General features: G+C 41.0%; 1 pseudogene; it reads right to left on the bottom strand.

Moving 5' to 3' along the window:
- Positions 1–18,696: 18,696 nt before the first annotated feature.
- Positions 18,697–19,837, bottom strand: LOC149155815 (putative glycosyltransferase At5g03795 pseudogene; annotated as a pseudogene).
- Positions 19,838–20,562: the final 725 nt, after the last annotated feature.

Genomic DNA, 20,562 nt, shown 5'->3' with positions numbered 1-20,562 from the left:
CACTGCCAGAAGCACGCAGTCTCAGGACAGAGGTAGGTTTCATGAGGCAGTAGAAACCTGGCAGAGGCAGGAGCTATTTCTAGGACCTGTGCTCTGATACCATGTCAGGCCAGGTTAACTCCAGGAATTATGAGCGCAAGACAGAACTGAGTGATATTATTCATTAGACTATTATTATTTATACATATACAAAAACGGATCAGTTCATCTTCTAGATGACTGTCCGGCTTCACCTCATCCGTTTCGGATTAGGTGTCAACAACCTCTAACAACATTGTTGAAGAAAGATGCATTTTCATGGACTCCAGAAGCAACAAAGGCCTTCGAAGATCTTAAATAGGCAATGTGCCAAGCACCATCTTAGCTACACCAGACTTCACAAAAACCTTTATTGTGGAATGTGATGCTTCCGGAAATGGAATTGGTGTTGTTTTAATGCAAGATGAAAGACCCATTGCTTTCGAAAGTCGTCCAATCAAGGGAAAGTATTTACACAAAGATATTTATGAGAAGGAAATGTTGGCAATACTACATGCACTTAAGAAATGGCGACCAAACATGATATCCTTAAATACTTTTTAGAACAAAGATTATCCTCTGAAGAACAACAAAAATGGGTCACAAAGATGTTGGGTTATGACTTTGAAATCATATACAAAAAAGGGAAGCAAAATGTTGTGGCAGATGCACTCTCAAGAAAGGATGAGGATGTGGAAGCATTGTTGTGTGCCATTTCTATTATCCAACTAGATTGGATAAATGAAGCAAGGGAGGAATGGAAGAATGATGAAGAAGTGTGGGAACTTATTCGAAAGTTACAACAAGATTCTAGTACATCTGATACATTTACCTGGAAAAATGATTTGTTATGGTACAAAGATCGCTTATACCTCTGTAATAATTCCCAATTCAAACAAAAGATTCTTCTGGAATTGCACGCTTCTCCCTTAGGAGGGCACTCAGGGTTTTTAAAAACTTACCACAGGGTTAAGAAGGAATTTTTTTGGGATGGCCTTAAATCGAATATTCAAAAGTTTGTGGTGGAATGTTTGGTATGCCAACAAAATAAAGTTGAAACAATTAAAATACCAGGTCTTTTACAACCTTTATCCATTCCAAGCTAATGTTGGGAGGAGGTTTCAATGGATTTTATCACAAGTTTACCCAAGTCTGAGGGAAAGAGTGTCATCATGGTGGTAGTTGACAGACTTACCAAGTATGCACACTTTTGTGCATTATCACATCCATTTAAAGCCAGTATAGTTTCTAGGACATTTATGGAAACAATTCAAAAGCTACATGGAAACCCAAAGATTATTGTATGTGACAGAGATCCCATTTTTATAGGAAATTTTTGGACAGAATTATTTTCTTGTCTTGGTACTCAGTTAGCTCATAGCTCATCTTATCATCCTCAATCTGATGGGAAAACGAAGATAGTAAACAAATGTTTGGAAGGATATCTTCGTTTCTTTGTATCTAATAAACAGACAAAATGGGTCAAATGGTTGCCTCTGGCTGAATGGTAGTATAACACTTCCTTCCATACTGCAACAAAAATGACCCCATTTATGGCACTTTATGGATATCAACCATCATCCATCACATCATATTTAAGAGAAAATTCTAAGGTTCAAGCAGTGGAACATCACACTGAGCATCAACAACAAGTTCTCCAACTCTTAAAGGATAACCTTGTGGTGGCGTAGAATAGAATGAAACAATAGGCAGATCAACATTGAAGTGAAAGAAGTTTTGATGTAGGTGATTAGGTATTCCTGCGGCTACAACCATATAAACAAATGTCCCTCAAGCAAGCTAAGAAGGATAACAAATTGTCACCAAAGTATTATGGTTCGTACAAGGTGTTTCCAAAGATTGGTACTATGGCATACAAATTGGAGCCTCCTGTAGCTTCTCAAGTGCACCCAGTTTTCCATGTTTCATGTTTAAAGAAGGTTATAGGCGACAAGCTCCCAGTTCAAACAATATTGCTAGAACTTGACGAGGAAGGAAAAATTAAGCAGTCATAGAAACAAGAACTCGACAACTACGAAATCGATCCATTTCAAAGTATCTCATCAAGTGGAAGAACTTATCCGTTGAAGATTCCACATGGGAGGATGAGAATTTTATACAGAAGCATCGAGAACTACTCAAGCGTTGAGGACAACACTTTTTTGAAGGAGAGGGGCATGTTAGGTCCCTATAATACTAGTGATTCCCCCATTAATATTTTAGTTGTATCCCTTATTAATATTGTTGTGCCCCTATTGTCCCCATATTGTTATTAATGTGCCCCATAGAATCCCTCTATTGTTATTTTTATGTCTTTATATTATTATTGTTAGGTCGGCTTGGTTATATGTGACCCCTTAGACTCCTATATATAGAAAGGAGGTTTTGTCATTTGAATCATCGAAGAATTGTTCATTTATGTAATATAAAGGAGGTTTCCCCCTCGAAGAGGCTGAATTCTAAGGCGTTGATCTATCTTTTGTATCTTTTTGTGAGCTAGTTTCATAACACCCACCTCCTCAAAAGGTAAGAGATGTTCGAAGTTTCCTCGGTTTAGCAGGGTATTATAGAAGATTCATTAAGGATTTCAGTAAGCTGGCCTCTCCATTGTTTGGTATTTTGGGAAAAGATGTTGAGTTCATATGGACTGACAACTGCCAAGATGCTCTGGACACCTTGAAAAGTAAACTGGTGACTACCCCAATTTTGAGAGGTCCAAACTGGGCCCTACCTTTCCACATTCATACAGATGCATCGAAAAAAGCGATAGGAGCAGCCTTAGGGAAAATCAATGAGAAGTTGCCTTATGCCATATATTTTTTAAGTAAAAACTTGTCGAAGGTATAGCTAAACTACACTGTAACCGAAAAGGAGCTCCTAGCTGTAGTCCATTCCCTAAATAAGTTCAGACACTACATCACCAGCTATCAAACATTTGTACACATTGATCATGCTGCAATTAGGTATTTAATGAAAAAACCAGATGTAAATGCTTGTATTATTAGATGGTTACTTTTATTGCAGCAATTTGATTTAACCATTGTTGATAAGCTAGGTAAGGAAAATGTTGTTGCTGATTTTTTGTCTAGAATAGATCTGCCTGTAGGTGAAGAAGGAATGGTGGATGATCAAATGCCAGATGAACACCTATTTTCTATCTCAGTACTCTCTCCATGGTTTGTTGATATAGCAAATTACTTGGTTTCAACACAGTTCTCGCCACACCTATCCTCAAAAGAGAAGACCAAGATTATGAGAAAAAGTGCACCTTTCACCTGGATTGGGGGCAATATCCTCAAACTTGGTCTAGATCAGGTTTTGAGGAGATGTGTCAGAGAGGAGGAAGTTTTTGACATTCTCTTGACCTGTCATGATGGCCCCACGAAGAGGACTTCCTTCAAAATCCTGCAAGCGAGTTACTATTGGCCCACTCTTCATCAAGATGTAAGGAGATATATCAGCCAATGTGACCAATGTCAAAGGATGGGAAAACCTACTCGAAGGGATGAGATGCCCTTGCAACCTCAAGTGACATTCGAGCCATTTGAGAAGTGGAGCATGGACTTTGTGGGTCCTATTAACCCTCCTTCAAAGCAGGAATCTTACATCATCGTGTGCACTGATTATCTGACAAAATAGGCAGAAACAAAGGTGATCAAGGCAGCGGCAGAAGAAAAAGTAGCTGAGTTTTTGAGAGAGAATATCTTCTACAAGTTTGGATATCCAAGAGAATTAGTCACAGATCAAGGGAGTTAGTTTACCTCCAATCTGATTGAAGACCTACTCACACATCACAAAATTAAGCATAGAACTTCCACCCCTTATCATCCGGAAGCAAATGGACAGGTGGAAGTCACTAACAAAGATTTGGAAGGAATTTTGACCAAGGTAGTGAGCAACGACAATAAATATTGGGCAGATCAATTGGTTGAGGCCACCTGGGCCTATAACACCACCTGGAAGACCACCACAGGGTTCACACCCTATGAGCTGGTCTATGGGAAGAAGGCTTTGTTGTCAATAGAATTTGAATATAACACACTAAGGATGGTAACTCAGTTAGACCTAGATCTCAGCCATGCACAAAAGGAAAGGTTACTTCAGCTAAATGGATTGGATGAACAGAGATTGTAGGCCCTTCTCCACTCAGAGGTAGTCCAGCTTCAAAGGAAAATATGGCATGACAAACACCTCAAAGAGAAACAATTGTAGGAAGGAGATCGGGCGCTGCTGTATGATTCAAGATATCAAGATTTCAAGGGCAAACTGAGGACAAGATGGCTAGGACCATATATAGTATAAAGGTGCAATGACAATGGTTCAGTTTTGATTAGGACCATCGATGAAGAAGCCATCCCCATGCTTGTCAATGGGCATAGATTGAAGATCTATAGGAAGCACCTCTCCAAGCAAGAATTCATTGAGAATCTGAGTAAAACAATGTTGGTAGTGGAGCAAATCTCTGCCTCCACTCCACCCACACCCTAAAAAGAAAAAGGAGAATAAAATACCCCTGGGTGAAAATCTCCCCTTGGAGGTGCCTAGGGTAGGCAGTGAGGGTGAAAACCTCCTGGAGGCACCCCAACTGTCTCATAAAAAAAAAAAAAAAAAAATAGAGAAAAAGGAAAAAAACAGGAACAAAAAATTAACTTTTTTTTTGAATGCATTACAGATTACAGGAGGGCCACAAAAGAAAAAGGGACATGGCTAGGCTGAATACACCTTTGATAGATCATTTCTCCATCGCCATTGTCTTTTCCTAGTCCCTGGTCTCGCTTGTTCTGGAAATTATGCATCCTACAGGAGGCTCTGTGCATTCTACAGGAGGCTCCTGTAGAAATCATAGAAAGCTCGAAATCAAGACTAGAAAAGGATCAAAGGGCTAAAAACTTGTTTTGAAGACCTGTGGACCCCCCTACCACCATTCATCCTCCTAACTCACCATTCCACACCTACACCACTGCATTTCCACTCGCTTCTTTCTTCCCTGCACAGAAAACACAAAAATCCTGTTTTGTTTTGTTAAAAAAAAAAATGAAGAATAAAACAGCAGTATCCTGAACTTAACTCTTACCTAGTGCATACTAGCTACTTTTCCTTCAAAACCTTCCTCGGCTATCTCTCTAGTCCCTGCTCAAGCCTTAGCCAGAAGTTTTAGAGGGAGAAGAAGTTACAGAAATCCTGCAAGATTCCTGTAACAGCTAATCCCCTTAAAAATCGAGTTCTAGAGGCAGGATCAATGCAACCACAGGTGTATAAAATGCACAGGGAGCTAGACCTGATTAAAGATCAATAACGAAAGGTAGTAGAGCTACCAATTCAGAAGCCACGGGTGCCAGCAGCAACAATCCATGAACAGAACGCCAAAATCTGAAGCATGCAACAACATGGTAGTGACTAACAGGTAAGTGACTAAACCCGTTCCTCTGTCGCATGAGTATAATTTCAAAAACTGCATGGACAGTGAGATGGTTGCGATTAAACAATATTGGTGGCTAGATAAATGGCCACCCTTGTCCGATTCAAACAACACCCCTCGTCCAGTTTGAACTGCGCCTCATCCAATTCAAACAACGCCCAATGGGTGCAATTGGCACGTGTGTTCAGTCAACTCGGGGAAGAAAACTCAAAATAGGTAGTGGTGGCGGCGTATAATGGGAATGATGGAAGTGATTGCAGGCAGGTGGCATGAAGATTCATAATGGCACTGAAGTAGGGACCAACGGTCCAGATGGGGATAACGTACCCTTCCTGCCACCTCACCTTGTCACCGTAGAGCACTCCCATAAGCTTAAGTACGTTGCAGTCGACCGCCTCCACCACCTTTGTTTGTATTTGTATCGACGAGCTCTCAGCTGTAGCAACCTACCTACCACCTTCAGAATCTCAAAGAAATAACACTTTGCCAGTTTCAGAACCCTTCCGCTTATCAGGCTCTACAGGAGCATTATCACACTCTACAGGAGCAGAAACACAGTCCTACAGGAGCCCTTCTACAGGAGAGCCAGGGAGCAGCATCGCAGAGGAAAATTTGGGATTTTTATGCCAAATTCAAGCTCGAAAAGAAAGGATGCAACCATAGAAAATCAAGCCTATAAAAAAGTGAATTGCATTGGGTAGTCTGTTTATTTTGTGAAAAAAGAAAAAATAATGTTCTGTATTCTCTCTGTTTTCTTCAAGATATTGTTTCCCTCAAACATCCCGAGAAGTAAATTAAGGTTGAGAATAGAGTTTGAAGGGAAGGAAAGTTGAAATTTGTTTTTGTTAAAAAGGAAGAACATGAAAAACTCTCTCTCTGGTTCTAGAAAAAAACCCTCAGTTGTTCCTCTGTTTTTGGGTTTGAAATTTGTTGCCTTCCTCCTCACCTGAAACATTCCAGCAGTCTCTAAACATCATGACAGGGGGTTTTATGAGGAAGGAGCCTCTGAATTCAACTAAGTTGCATGAACATCTAGAAGTGGTAGCCCTCTTTACTAGGGCAAATTGGATGCCTTTCTTTGAAAAATTTCATGGGTATGATGAGGAAGTCACAGAGGAATTTTTACTGTCTTTAAAACCTCATTCAAAAATCCATGCCACCGTCAGTTTCAAGGGTTTAACCATAGAACTCACACCAGAATTCATCAATAGGGTCACCGGTCTCCCACTTGGGCTCCCCTGGAGCAAAGAAGAAAAACCACTAGGTCAAGTTGCTAAGAAGACCTTTTTCCAGCCTGATGAACATCCTGTGGAGGATAAGAATGGGATCAGAAGGACAAGTATACCTTATCCATGGGGTGAGGTCAGCTATCAGATCATGAAGTATATCTCCTATGAAGGAAGATACAACATTGTTTATGGGTATCATTTCAGACTATTACATGAACTAAGATATGGCATGGACCTTCCTGCATCCAAAAAACTCAGTCTTCCATACTTTCTCCTCCAATCCTTAATAGAGTGTAGCACCAAATTGAATGCAGGGGTTCCAGACCAACTGGCTCACCATGGGCTCATTAAATTGTTGGTGGAGGATGCCCTCCACACTTACACAATCCCTATAGCATAGGAGATTTTCAGGAACATGACTAAAGAAGATGATATAAAGACTCTCACTGATGACCTTAGTCCATCTGGAAGTGAAGAGGAGGACCAAAAAGAGGAAGCTGAGAAGGGAATCCATGAAGAAGAACAGAACATTCAATTGGAAGAAGAAGAACCCCACACAGAAGAAGAAAAACAGAGAGGAGAGAAGAAACATGACACCACCAAAGATAAGCCTCAAGCAGAGAAGAAGACAGAGTCAAAAGCAGAACAAGGGAAAACCATATCAGAGAAAAAGAAAAGGATAAGAACTGAAAAGAAGAATCCTAAGACAGCTCAGAAAAAGGCTGCCATAGGAAAGGCAGAAACTCAGCAAGCAGAGGAGAAAACAGAGTCAGAGACAACAGACACAAAACTAGTAGAAACAGGCAAAACAACAGATGAAGAAGAAGAAACACAACAAGAAAAAGTGTCTCCTGAGACACTAGCAAGAGAAGCAGCAGTTGTTCTTGCTGCACTTAGTACTCCAGCCAAGCCCAAAGGGAAAAGAAAAAGACAACCATCTATGTACTTCAAAGCTCAAAATAGCACCAGAATCAAGATGGGGGAGCCTTAGCCACCTTCAAAGGAGCCCATCATCATTGAGGATGTACCTACTGTTAGCACTTGAAATTTCACCTCAGGCTGAAAAAGGCAAACCTCAAAGCTACATCAAACCATTCAGCCTCGTAGCTAGCCCTACGGGGCAGGAGAAGGCTCTCTCCGGTCAATCTTGGTAGATTTTCAATAGGATGAGATGACCAACAAGGTAACACTGATATTAGGCTAGTAAACTGATTATAAAGGTTGATTTGGGGGTTTTTTTGGGGTTTTTGGTGGAAAATTGAGGAGCTGCAATTTGGGGTGCGGGGATTGGACACAGTCTCTGCAGGGGGGTCTTTGGGGCGAGGTAGGAGCCTGTATTGATATCTTTAGCTGAAGTGGATGATTAGGAAGAAAGATAAGAAGGCTAAAGAGAGCAAACAATGAATTTGAATTCTCTTTAGACAGTAGAAAACATAGAAATTAAACAAATTTAAAAGTAGAGCATGGCAAGCATGAATTCTAACTTTATCACTTCATTTGTTTAATATGCAGCAGTATAGAAAGGAAATGAATCACATAACAAAGCTTACAATAACATGGAGAAACACACCATCAACACATGAGTCCACAAGAATCCCAAAGATGACTGCAAAACCCTGGTCTTCCTTAGCCAAAAATTGCAGAGATACAAGTGATAATAATACTATGATAACTTCTCCCTCAAGAGTCCAACCATGAAAATGAGCAAGAAAGTACATAATATAGATGATCTAACCTCTTTCCCTACCTCCATGGGTCGAGCTCACTATCCTAGGAGCTGTTTGAACAACTTCTAAACTAAGCACTAGAAAATAGGCAGTCAAAACAACTTGCCTCTATAAACTTGGAAACCAGTTCATACATTCAATTTTTACCCTTTACATGCAAGAATATTCTAGAAGAGTTAAAAAAGAGTAAAAATATCCAAAAAGTGTCACAATTAAATCCAAGAGGACCACCATCAACCTAAAAAAGTCAAACTGGAGCCAAACTACGTTTTCTGGGCTGAACTGGTCAAATCTGGAAAAATTTCCTCAACGGGTTGCGCACGTTGGAGCTCTGTTTGGAGGACTTCCCGGTGTTAGAATTGGGTACAGGATAGCTCGTTGGAAAGATCTCTGAGTCTACTTTCCAACCCAACTGGAATTTTTGGATTTGGAGGTCAATTGCCCAGTAAAAACGCAATTCTCCCAAGACTGCTTCTACAACTCAAAAAAGGGGCAGAAAGTCAAATTTTGCATGTATTTTGACCTTTTGGAGGCCCAAAACCCCATAAAAACTCAAGTCCATCCATGGGCATATGTAATTTTGCATGAAAAATCTAAAAATGCTGAGTTTTTGCAAAACGGAGCTACGATGACAAAGGGTCTCACCGGGGGTGAGACCCGTTGAGGAGCCAAAACCTGTAAATTTCCAAAAAATTCCAAAATTACCCAAAATTCTCAAAACATTTTGGGATTTGTGTTGTAGCTGATGCTAGTGAGTGCCATGATCTTTGAGGGATGCCTCAGCCAAGATCTGGAGTGGATTAGTTTTCTTCCTCCGCCTAATAGTCTCGGACAACCTCCTTTGGAACATTTTCATTTTGGCCTTGCATACATGCATCCTTGCCCAATAATGATTTTTCATATTCCTCAGCAGCTTTTTCTCTTGGTTGGCCTTAGCCAACAGCCTCTCTAAGTGTGCATTCACCTGGATGAGCATGGACTCTCGTTCCGCAAGCAATAGGTCACCGGGCCTCCTTCTTTTCAAGATTCGGTCTCCTCGAATCCTCCATAGCTCATCAAGGACTTTCTCATATCTCCCCAACATTTGGAATCCCTGTAGCCTGTGCAATCACCTCGGGTGTCAAAGTGAAATCCACCCCGGCAAGGTTGACATGTCCTTCATGCAAGTGCAAGACAAAGAGGCGGGCCAACTCTTGGTGGTGTTGAATCCGAGAGATCCTCTCACAAAACTCATAACAGGACATGTACTGAAAGCAAGAAACTGCCAAAGGACAAGCTTGTAGACCTGCCAAAGAAGTAGGCTCCTCTCTCCTGTGATGACCACCTTTTCCACCTCTATGTGGCCTCCTTTGTACCTAAACCTCTGAAGATGATGAATGGTCATCACTCTGCTCATATGTTTCAGTGTCTGACATGTTTGAGGAGCAGAATGGACAAAATGTACTGCTATTTCTGCTTGTAAAAGTGCTGAATTCTATGCTTTTTCAAGGGGACAATGACATGGAATACATGGATGTAACAAAGGGACATTTGGAGACTTATTTACAAAACCTTTCATACATTCACCATGAAATTGCTGTGTTTACTTATACATATGGTGCAGCAAGAGTAAGGTTTAAGTTTTTGATGCTTTGGGAGGGGGTAGGGTTTGGTTTGTATTTTGATGATTAGGGAGAGGGGAGAATTTGCAATTATTCACAACATAGCATTGGGGAAAATGGATATAAATGCAAAGGGAAGGATGGAGACCATTTACAAAGGGAAATACCTTGAAACATCACAAACCCTAGCACATTTAAACATTAACAATGCAGCCATTTAAAATTTCATCCACTTAAACAATTCAACTTTTGCACACAAGCATGAGAGCCATCAATCATGACAAACCACCAACTGAAGTGTAGAAGGCCTACCTCAAACAAATTTGATGATTTGGAGGAAGATTGATCAATTTTGTGGTCACTTGGCAGCTCACTGGCAAGTTTTTGTGGAGAAATTCCCAACGGGTTGCGCCCCTCCCAACGGGTCGCGCACGTTGATTTTCAGAACTGCAGAAGAGCTCTCAACGGGTCGCGCACCACCCAACGGGTCGCGCTTTTGCAGGAGGCTTTTGGAGGCCTTCCCGACGTCAGAATCAGGCGCAGGATGGCTCGTTGGAAAGGTATTGGAGTCTACTTTCCAAACCAAGTGGAATTTTTCAATTTGGAGTTTATTTGTCCTGTTAAAAATCAAATCTCCCAAGACTGGTCAAAAAGTGCCAAATGAGGCTGCCTCAAGGAAGAGTGCTGTTGCAGTCAACTTTTGAATGCCTTCCTCAATCCAAAATTGAGCTCATGATAGCTCATTGGAAATATATTTGTGTCTAGTTATCATTTTATCCATCAATCAAATCATTTGGCCAACCCAGCTAGGAGAAAACTTGATTTTCCCAAGGTCACTTCAGAGGTGTCTTTGATTCTCCTGAGGCAACGGTATTCTTGACATTTCTCTCAAACAATGACACCTGTGCAAAACGTGAAGGAGGTTTTTCTTCTTTGGCATGTTTTGGACAAAAACCTCTCTCATTTTCCCAAAATTCATCTTTTATTTCTCTGAAACATCATTTGAGTGAAACTTGTCCCGATGTGTGAAACAAGGAATTCTGTCGAAATGAAGCGAAATGAAGGGGATAGGGGGCTTCTAAATTCTTGAGGAAATTTTTGGGAGTGGGGAGGGATGTTAGGAAGCAGGGGAAAGTGTAATCTTAGAGATTGAGTGAGGGGAAGGGGTCCAAAAGGGCAAAACACAGGCCAAACCTAGAAAATTGCCAAGTTGTAGCTAGAAACTAGGGTTTGTGCAAAAATGAGGAATTTGGCGGATCTAAGGGATGGGAAGTGTTTGATAAGGTACTTTAAGGATAGGGGAAGGTGTATGAACATCAGGAAACAAGTTTTGCTAATGATTTTACCATCCAAGAGAAATTAGCTTTCAAAACCCTAGGAGAGGGAAATGACCTTGCCTAGGCACAACTGAAGCATGAACACGGTGTAAAATGACCCATTAGACACTGACATGATGATGAAAAACCTCTGAATGATGATAGGCTTAGCTGAATGATGACATGGACTGACATTTGGGCAAACCCTAGACCTAATGCCTAGTGACCAAATTTTGCTTGAAGACTCACTGAAATGACAAAATTTGACCTTGACACTTCAAAATCACTTTGTAAGAGCATATTTGATCACTGGAGGAAGGCTGGAAAGACTGACACTAACATTGGCTCCAATGGGGATGGTAGCTCCTTGGAGGTGCCAAGAACCGTAGACCTCTGGGAGAGCAGACCAGTGTTTTCAACCATTGGGCAATGGAGTCAAAAACTCAAGCTGAAATGCATGACTGAAAACTAATGACTTGACAACACAAATTGACTCTCACTCAACTAAAAACTGACTCAACACTTAAACACAACCAACAAACTGAAAATGATGCTCAAAGGGGAGCTTATTCATCACAACCTACTCTAACAGTTTCATTCATCACCTGATCAAGTGAAATGAAACAACCAATGCAACCAAGTAAGTATCCCGTCTGATGTTTGAATTTTCCACAAGTGCTTGCTTATGAACAACAAGAGAGAACCACTGAAAGGCAACTCCCATGACAACTTAGAAACAGATCCGTTGAATGATATGAACTCTCTATCCGCCTCCAAAAACACTGCATAAGGATCTTGAAATTCATGCACACTGGAACTTAGCTCATCCAATGGATTACTTCTCTTTCCCTCATACCATGAATGCAAACTTTGATTTGAGCCTTGTGATGAGACCTCTACTGAAAATGACAAAGAAACTAACTGCCGGATCAAGCTTGTATCAATACACGTTTCAAGCTCACATATAGACAATGGAGATAGATTTTGACTACACACCTCATCCAAAACATCAGCTATTGGATCATGAAAAACTTGAAAAGACTGCTTCAATCCCATTTCTATTGGTTCCATTGTGATTACATGATTGCCTACATGCTTCTCATCTTGTTCTTGAGAGATTTTATGAGAATTCTGCCTTATAAATTGAAATGCTTCGAAACAAAAGGGTATAGAATCTTCCTACATCATCAAATCAGGTATTTCGGCTGCCACACCTTCATCTATAATCTGCCCTTCAATTTCATTTGGTGGTTGCAAATCTGATGCTACAGGCTACTCAAGAATTTTGTTATCTGTCTCGTCCTCAACATTAAATGATTTACTATGCAATCTACCCTTCAAAAACTGAATTGATTCAAAACAAAATGGTACAGAGTCACCTTGAATCATTAAATCATGTGTGTGCACTTCCAAGTCTTCAGCTGCATCTTGACAATCAATGACTTTCGAAGGTTGCAAATCTGAATATGAGAAGTCTTGAACAAAATTTTCACTGCCCTCAAGATGGTCTAGATCAAGACTTGTTGAAAACTGATTTCTAATTGCATGGAAGTTGTCTCTAATGAACTGACATGAATCAAAACAAAAAGGCAAAGATCCGCCACTTACTTCAAACTATGCTGCACTTTCCTCATCAATGTCATAGCTGATATGTGATGGCTGAACATTGTATTCAAGCTGCTGAAAATGAACTTCCTCCTCCCACAAACTAACTGCTGATTTGTCTGCAAGATTAGCTTCTGTTTGGAGAACATAATCATCGTCATACTGATCATACTTAGGCAAATCATCGGTATAAAACATATCATCAAGCATACATGTCATATCAACAGTTCTTTCTTCGTCAAGGTGATCTACAAAACAATCATTATCAGATCTATGACAACTAGGATAAGAAACAAAATGTTTTGGATCAGCAACTTGTTCTTCTTCAATCAGCGAGCCATGAGCTTGAACATCATAAGCATTTCTAGAGGTGACCTTCTCCATCATCTTTTCCACTGCACTTACCAAAATATCAAGCTTCACCTCTAGAGATGTTGATTTTTCCAGATCTATGTTTTTCATCTCTTCTTCCTTCATCCTTGCCCTTCGGATCAGCAGATGAGCCTCTACACTTACTGCACTGTTTTGCATCTCGTGAAGTGTCGTAATATCCCTTTCTCTCAGCTGAAACTCCATCTCCGGATCAAAGGCACCCGGATAGTGCAAGAGAGCAGATCTAGGAGTAGGCCTTATATCAACTGGCATCGAATAATAAACTTGATTAAATCTAGCTGAAAACTGTTGTACTGTCTCCCCTGGCATTCTTTTCAGCTGGTTATACTCTTCTACAATCAAGAAAAGGTTCTACCCGATCATCCACCTGTTGAGAAAAACTTTGAAAAACTGCTGGAAATCTGAAATGCTTGCATCAGGCAGGGCTTTGAACCAACTCTTCACTTTGGCTTGCAAAGAAAGAGCAAAAAGCCTTATAATAACATCTTCTTCATCAACTTCAAAAAGATCTAGAAAATTCTCAAAATTCTGGACATGTTGCTCAGCGTTGACATTCTTACATTCACCATCAAACATCGACAAGTATAGAACATAATTTTTGGGGAAAGCATGAAGAACAGAAGGTAAAACAAGAGGTTTATACCGATCTGGGATTTTACAAGGTATAGGGGTATGTACAGCAGGTATAGAATTAGTTTTGGTCACTTGAGGTTCATCAACTTGAAGATGGCCATCACAAAATTCGGAAGAAAGGTCTTGATCAAGCTCAAAGGTATGCAAATCTTTGGTATTCACAATCTTCGAAGGAAAAGAATTAACTGTAGGTCGAGGATCTCTTCTCAAATATAGTATACTTTGCAAAGCCCTTTTTACATTCTCAGGAAAAGAGGAGAAATAATTTAGAACAAAGAACAAAATATCTTGGATGAAATTCCAACTTCAGTACCTGATCTGTCCATATTCTCCTTTCATGTTTTTGCTGGTCGGGATCATCCTCCAGTGGAGTCTTTGGATCTGATCTCAAAACTGATTTAGAGTCGCCAGGTGAATGATTTCAGCCTTTCAAGTGTCTGATCGTTGTCCACCATCAACCATCAGATCTGAACTTGATATATGTGCTGGGGTGAAATGCAAATGAAGTGGTCATATTCACAAGCTCACGGAGATTGACTGAAGCAGCGTTTTTCTATTTGCGCTGATGCAAAGCAAGAGCGTTTTCGAAGGCTACCTGGCGTAACTTCAGGCTCCATCTAAGACTTATGAAACAAACACATCAACCCACAAACAAGTTTGTTCTCCCCAGTATGGTCGCTAGTATGTTAGCACTTGAAATTTCACCTCAGGCTGAAAAAAGGCAAACCTCAAAGCTACATCAAACCATTCAGACTCGTAGCTAGCCCTACGGGGCAGGAGAAGGCTCTCTCCGGTCAATCTTGGTAGATTTTCAATAGGATGAGATGACCAACAAGGTAACACTGATATTAGGCTAGTAAACTGATTATAAAGGTTGATTTGGGGTTTTTTTTGGGGTTTTTGGTGGCAAATTGAGGAGCTGCAATTTGGGGTGCGGGGATTGGACACAGTCTCTGCAGGGGGGTCTTTGGGGCGAGGTAGGAGCCTGTATTGATATCTTTAGCTGAAGTGGATGATTAGGAAGAAAGATAAGAAGGCTAAAGATAGCAAACAATGAATTTGAATTCTCTTTAGACAGTAGAAAACATAGAAATTAAACAAATTTAAAAGGAGAGCATGGCAAGCATGAATTCTAACTTTATCACTTCATTTGTTTAATATGCAGCAATATAGAAAGGAAATGAATCACATAACAAAGCTTACAATAACATGGAGAAACACACCATCAACACATGAGTCCACAAGAATCCCAAAGATGACTGCAAAACCCTGGTCTTCCTTAGCCAAAAATTGCAGAGATACAAGTGATAATAATACTATGATAACTTCTCCCTCAAGAGTCCAACCATGAAAATGAGCAAGAAAGTACATAATATAGATGATCTAACCTCTTTCCCTGCCTCCATGGGTCGAGATCACTATCCTAGGAGCTGTTTGAACCACTTCTAAACTAAGCACTAGAAAATAGGCAGTCAAAACAACTTGCCTCTATAAACTTGGAAACCAGTTCATACATTCAATTTTTACCCTTTACATGCAAGAATCTTCTAGAAGAGTTAAACAAGAGTAAAAATATCCAAAAAGTGTCACAATTACATTCAAGAGGACCACCATCAACCTAAAAAAGTCAAACTGGAGCCAAACTGCGTTTTCTGGGCTGAACTGGTCAAATCTGGCAAAATTTCCTCAATGGGTCGCGCACATTTCCTCAACGGGTTGCGCATGTTGGAGCTCTGTTTGGAGGCCTTCCCGGTGTCAGAATTGGGTACAGGATAGCTCGTTGGAAAGGTCTCTGAGTCTACCTTCGAACCCAACTAGAATTTTTGGATTTGGAGGTCATTTCCCCAGTCAAAACTCAATTCTCCCAAGACTGCTTCTGCAACTCAAAAAAGGGGCAGAAAGTCAAATTTTGCATGTATTTTGACCTTTTGGAGGCCCAAAACCCCATAAAAACTCAAGTCCATCCATGGGCATATGTAATTTTGCATGAAAAATCTAAAAATGCTGAGTTTTTTCAAAACGGAGCTACGATGACAAAGGGTCTCACCGGGGGTGAGACCCGTTGAGGAGCCAAAACCTGTAAATTTCCAAAAAATTCCAAAATTACCCAAAATTCTCAAAAAATTTTGGGATTTGTGCTGTAGCTGATGCTAGTGAGTGCCATGATCTTTGAGGGATGCCTCAGCCAAGATTCGGAGTGGATTAGTTTTCTTCCTCTGCCTAATAGTCTCGGACAACCTCCTTTGGAACATTTTCATTTTGGCCTTGCATACATGCATCCTTGCCCAATAATGATTTTTCATATTCCTCAGCAGCTTTTTCTCTTGGTTGGCCTTATCCAATAGCCTCTCTAAGTGTGCATTCACCTGGATGAGCATGGACTCTCGTTCCGCAAGCAATAGGTCACCGGGCCTCCTTCTTTTCAAGATTTGGTCTCCTCGAATCCTCCATAGCTCATCAAGGACTTTCTCATATCTCCCCAACATTTGGAATCCATGTAGCCTGTGCAATCACCTCGGGTGTCAAAGTGAAATCCACCCCGGCAAGGTTGACATGTCCTTCATGCAAGTGCAAGACAAAGAGGCGGGCCAACTCTTGGTGGTGTTGAATCCGAGAGATCCTCTCACAAAACTCATAACAGGACATGTACTGAAAGCAAGAAACTGCCAAAGGACAAGCTTGTACCCCTGCCAAAGAAGTAGGCTCCTCTCTCCTGTGATGGCCACCTTTTCCACCTCTATGTGGCCTCCTCTGTACCGGAACCTCTGAAGATGATGAATGGTCATCACTCTGCTCATATGTTTCAGTGTCTGACATGTTTGAGGAGCAGAATGGACAAAATGTACTGTTGTTTCTGCTTGTAAAAGTGTTGAATTCTATGCTTTTTCAAGGGGACAATGACATGGAATACATGGATGTAACAAAGGGACATTTGGAGACTTATTTACAAAACCTTTCATACATTCACCATGAAATTGTTGTGTTTACTTATACATATGGTGCAGCAAGAGTAAGGTTTAAGTTTTTGATGCTTTGGGAGGGGGTAGGGTTTGTATTTTGATGATTAGGGAGAGGGGAGAGTTTGCAATTATTCACAACATAGCATTGGGGAAAATGGATATAAATGCAAATATGAGTAAAAAGGGAAGGATGGAGACCATTTACAAAGGGAAATACCTTGAAACATCACAAACCCTAGCACATTTAAACATTAACAATGCAGCCATTTAAAATTTCATCCACTTGCACAATTCAACTTTTGCACACAAGCATGAGAGCCATCAATCATGACAAACCACCAACTGAAGTGTAGAAGGCCTACCTCAAACAAATTTGATGATTTGGAGGAAGATTGAGCAAGTTTGTGGTCACTTGGCAGCTCACTGGCAAGTTTTTGTAGAGAAATTCCCAACGGGTCGCGCCCCTCCCAACGGGTCGCGCACGTTGATTTTCAGAACTGCAGAAGAGCTCTCAACGGGTCGCGCACCACCCAACGGGTTGCGCTTTTGCAGGAGGCTTTTGGAGGCCTTCCCAGTGTCGCAATCAGGCGTAGGATGGCTCGTTGGAAAGGTATTTGAGTCTACTTTCCAACCCAAGTGGGATGTTTCAATTTGGAGTTGATTTGACCTGTCAAAAATCAAATCTCCCAAGACTGGTCAAAAAGTGCCAAATGAGGCTGCCTCAAGGAAGAGTGTTGTTGCAGTCAACTTTTGAATGCCTTCCTCAATCCCAAATTGAGCTCATGATAGCTCATTGGAAAGCTCTTTGTGTCTAGTTATCATTTTACCCATCAAAAAAATCATTTGGCCAACCCAGCTAGGAGAAAACTTGATTTTCCCAAGGTCACTTCAGAGGTGTCTTTGATTCTCCTGAGGAAACAGTATTCTTGACATTTCTTTCAAACAATGACACCTGTGCAAAAAGTGAAGGAGGTTTTTTTTCTTTGGCATGTTTTGGAAAAAAACCTCTCTCAGTCTCTAAAAATTCATCTTTGATTGCTCTGAAACATCATTTGAGTGAAACTTTTCCCGATGTGTGTGTTGGACACCTAATCCTAAGTGGGTTAGTGTGGAAGTCGAATGGACAAAAGCAGTCCAAGAGACCTTGGGATATGAAACCCAAGAGTCAGATATTGTACTATAAATGTATATCTGATGTTAATAAAAAATTGTACTGAATGATTTATCTTTCCTATTGTTTTTCTATCCATGTGTGTTTAACATGGTATCAGAGCCATGATGAGTGGCCTGTTTTCCCTGAGCAACTGGTCTGAGTTGCCTTGAATAGTGCTGACTAGAGCTGGCCTAGTCTTCTATAACGCTCCATTAATTCTGCCATCCCTGCGCTGTACTTGCGCCCTGCTCTTCTGAAGCTGCATACCAAATGATGTCAGAGCTGAAACGGTAACGTTGCCTGAAACACTGCTGAGTGAAACGCACGCTGCCTGAAGACTCTTTTTCTGAAGACTACCAGTATAATCGCTGGCTCAGTTGGAGGAGTGGCGCTGATAGCAGTAGCGCCAGTGCTGAATTGAAATGCCTGGTAACATAACCGATAGCAGTAGCGCCAGTGCTGAATTGAAACGCCTGGTAATGTATGGTCTCAGAGCTAACGTATGGTAACGTATGGTATGGTAACGTAGTATCCCAATTCCGCTTGCACGTTACTCAACAAAACTCTTCATTTTCGTTTGATTCTCCTTTTGGTCTGCGTGTCATTCAAACTGCTCTGACCTCCCTCCACTTCGCTGTGCATTTCAAATCGAATAATAGATTGCTGTAGCATGTACAATCCGATACTCCGCCTTGTCCAGTAATGGCGGCATCATCGATTCTTTAATGAATTTCTTCAGTACATCACTGAAGGGGAGAACATAGCTTTTGGAAATTATGACGGGCACACATTCACTGTAAATTGCCTCCACAATTCGAGGGCTGGCCACTTCGTATCCACTTGGGCATAGGCAGTATTTGCTCTTCTTCATAAACTCATGATAAGATGATCCACTGGGGACACGCTCACTGACATGTATATCACTATCAGTGCCCTCTTTCCAATGCTTGAACAATAGGGGTCTCACAGGTCCATGATTTCCACCCGCAAAGAATGCCAAAATAGGTCTCTCCAGAGCAGATTGACCACCAACCAAGCCAGTCATTTCACCAGTATATAAATTCATCTCTGGAAGTGTTACATCTTTTGTCGGATTGAATCCTTCTGAAGCATTGGCATTACACAGAACACGAATTGAATTGTTGTACAATAATGGATTTGCGCTAGATGCAATCGGTGCCCAGTCGTGGCATGACAGCATGAAATGATCGGCCCCCTGACTTCTGTTCCAAAACGAGTACTTGTTGGCAACCATGTGAATATAATCTGCCATGAAGCGTTGTAAGGGCTTGAGATCATATGAATAGGGCTTGTAAATGTAGCTCACCATCAGGGTTACGCTGAAGGGAAGAAAAAAAACATGGGCATCCTCCGGATTCGATGTCAGGAACCGATTCCCCAGTTCAAGCTCGTCAATGAACCTGCCTTCCGTCGTATAGATATTCTTACACGGCCCAATGTGTACCAGAGGCGGTTCCCCATCTCGGTATAAGAAGATCTTGAAACGCTTCCACATTTCCCAATAGCTCTGATGAAAGGCAACGACATTTTTGTAGATGTCACTAGTGGAAATGTTACCCCCGGGTGCCCCTTTCTGTTCTCCATGCAAAACCGCTCTCCTTATTGAAGCCCGAGCGCGCCTCAGGTCGATTTCCACCTTCGGAATACCACGTCTTTCTTGCTTCTCATTGACAGGGCTTCTGTTATGAGGAACTACAGCAGGTGAACCGACCAAGGATGAACCATGCGAAGGCAATCCATAATTCGGTATTGCATGAGATTGTGATGAAATATACGATAACAGTAGATTAACAAGAAGCAGATTTTAAGAGCAGTATTGAAGCCACCTCGAAGAAGATTTGGTGTTGTCCATGGAACAATTTGAAACAACCTCTGAGTGAAGTGATTCGTGGAGAAGTGATCAGCATTGTGAAGTGAATTTGAAGCATTTTTGAAGACATTTTTGGAAGTCATTTTTTTGCAGTTTCTTGTAGAGATTTTGGAGCAGTTTCTTGTAGAGATTTTGCATGATTTCCATAGCAGCTAGATGCTCTGAAGTTTGAAGTTGAGGACAGCGCTCATCTTCACATTTATATATTTTTCTTGCATTGGTGATGTTATGCTCCAGTCCATTCTTGAAACGAACTGTGGACTGTTGATTTACCATGTGCCCAATTGTACCAATGTTTATTGTAGCTTGACGAGAAATGTTTATTGTAGTTTAACTTGGTAACATCCAGCTTACTCAGGTCCTGCTCCATCAACCATTTTCACGACATTGTTGCCACTTGATAAGCCCTTACAATATCTTGTAGTAAGAGTACAATATTATTTTTCTGTTGCTGTTGCCTCAGTTGTGTTTTTTAAGTGACATTGAAGAAAAATGGCCAAACTTGAAGATGCATTAAATTTATTGAATATCCTAATTCATTCCACTGTTGATGAGATGGTCAAAGTTAACAAAGAAACTCTCTTTGAAATCCAAACCTCTCTGCAAACTGCACATGA

The sequence above is a fragment of the Pinus tabuliformis genome, chromosome 9 (assembly GCF_031772625.1).
Source record: "Pinus tabuliformis cultivar Carrire ecotype Pingquan chromosome 9, CPIR1, whole genome shotgun sequence".
NCBI lineage: Eukaryota > Viridiplantae > Streptophyta > Pinopsida > Pinales > Pinaceae > Pinus > Pinus tabuliformis.
This window is presented reverse-complemented; position numbering and strand designations above follow the sequence as displayed.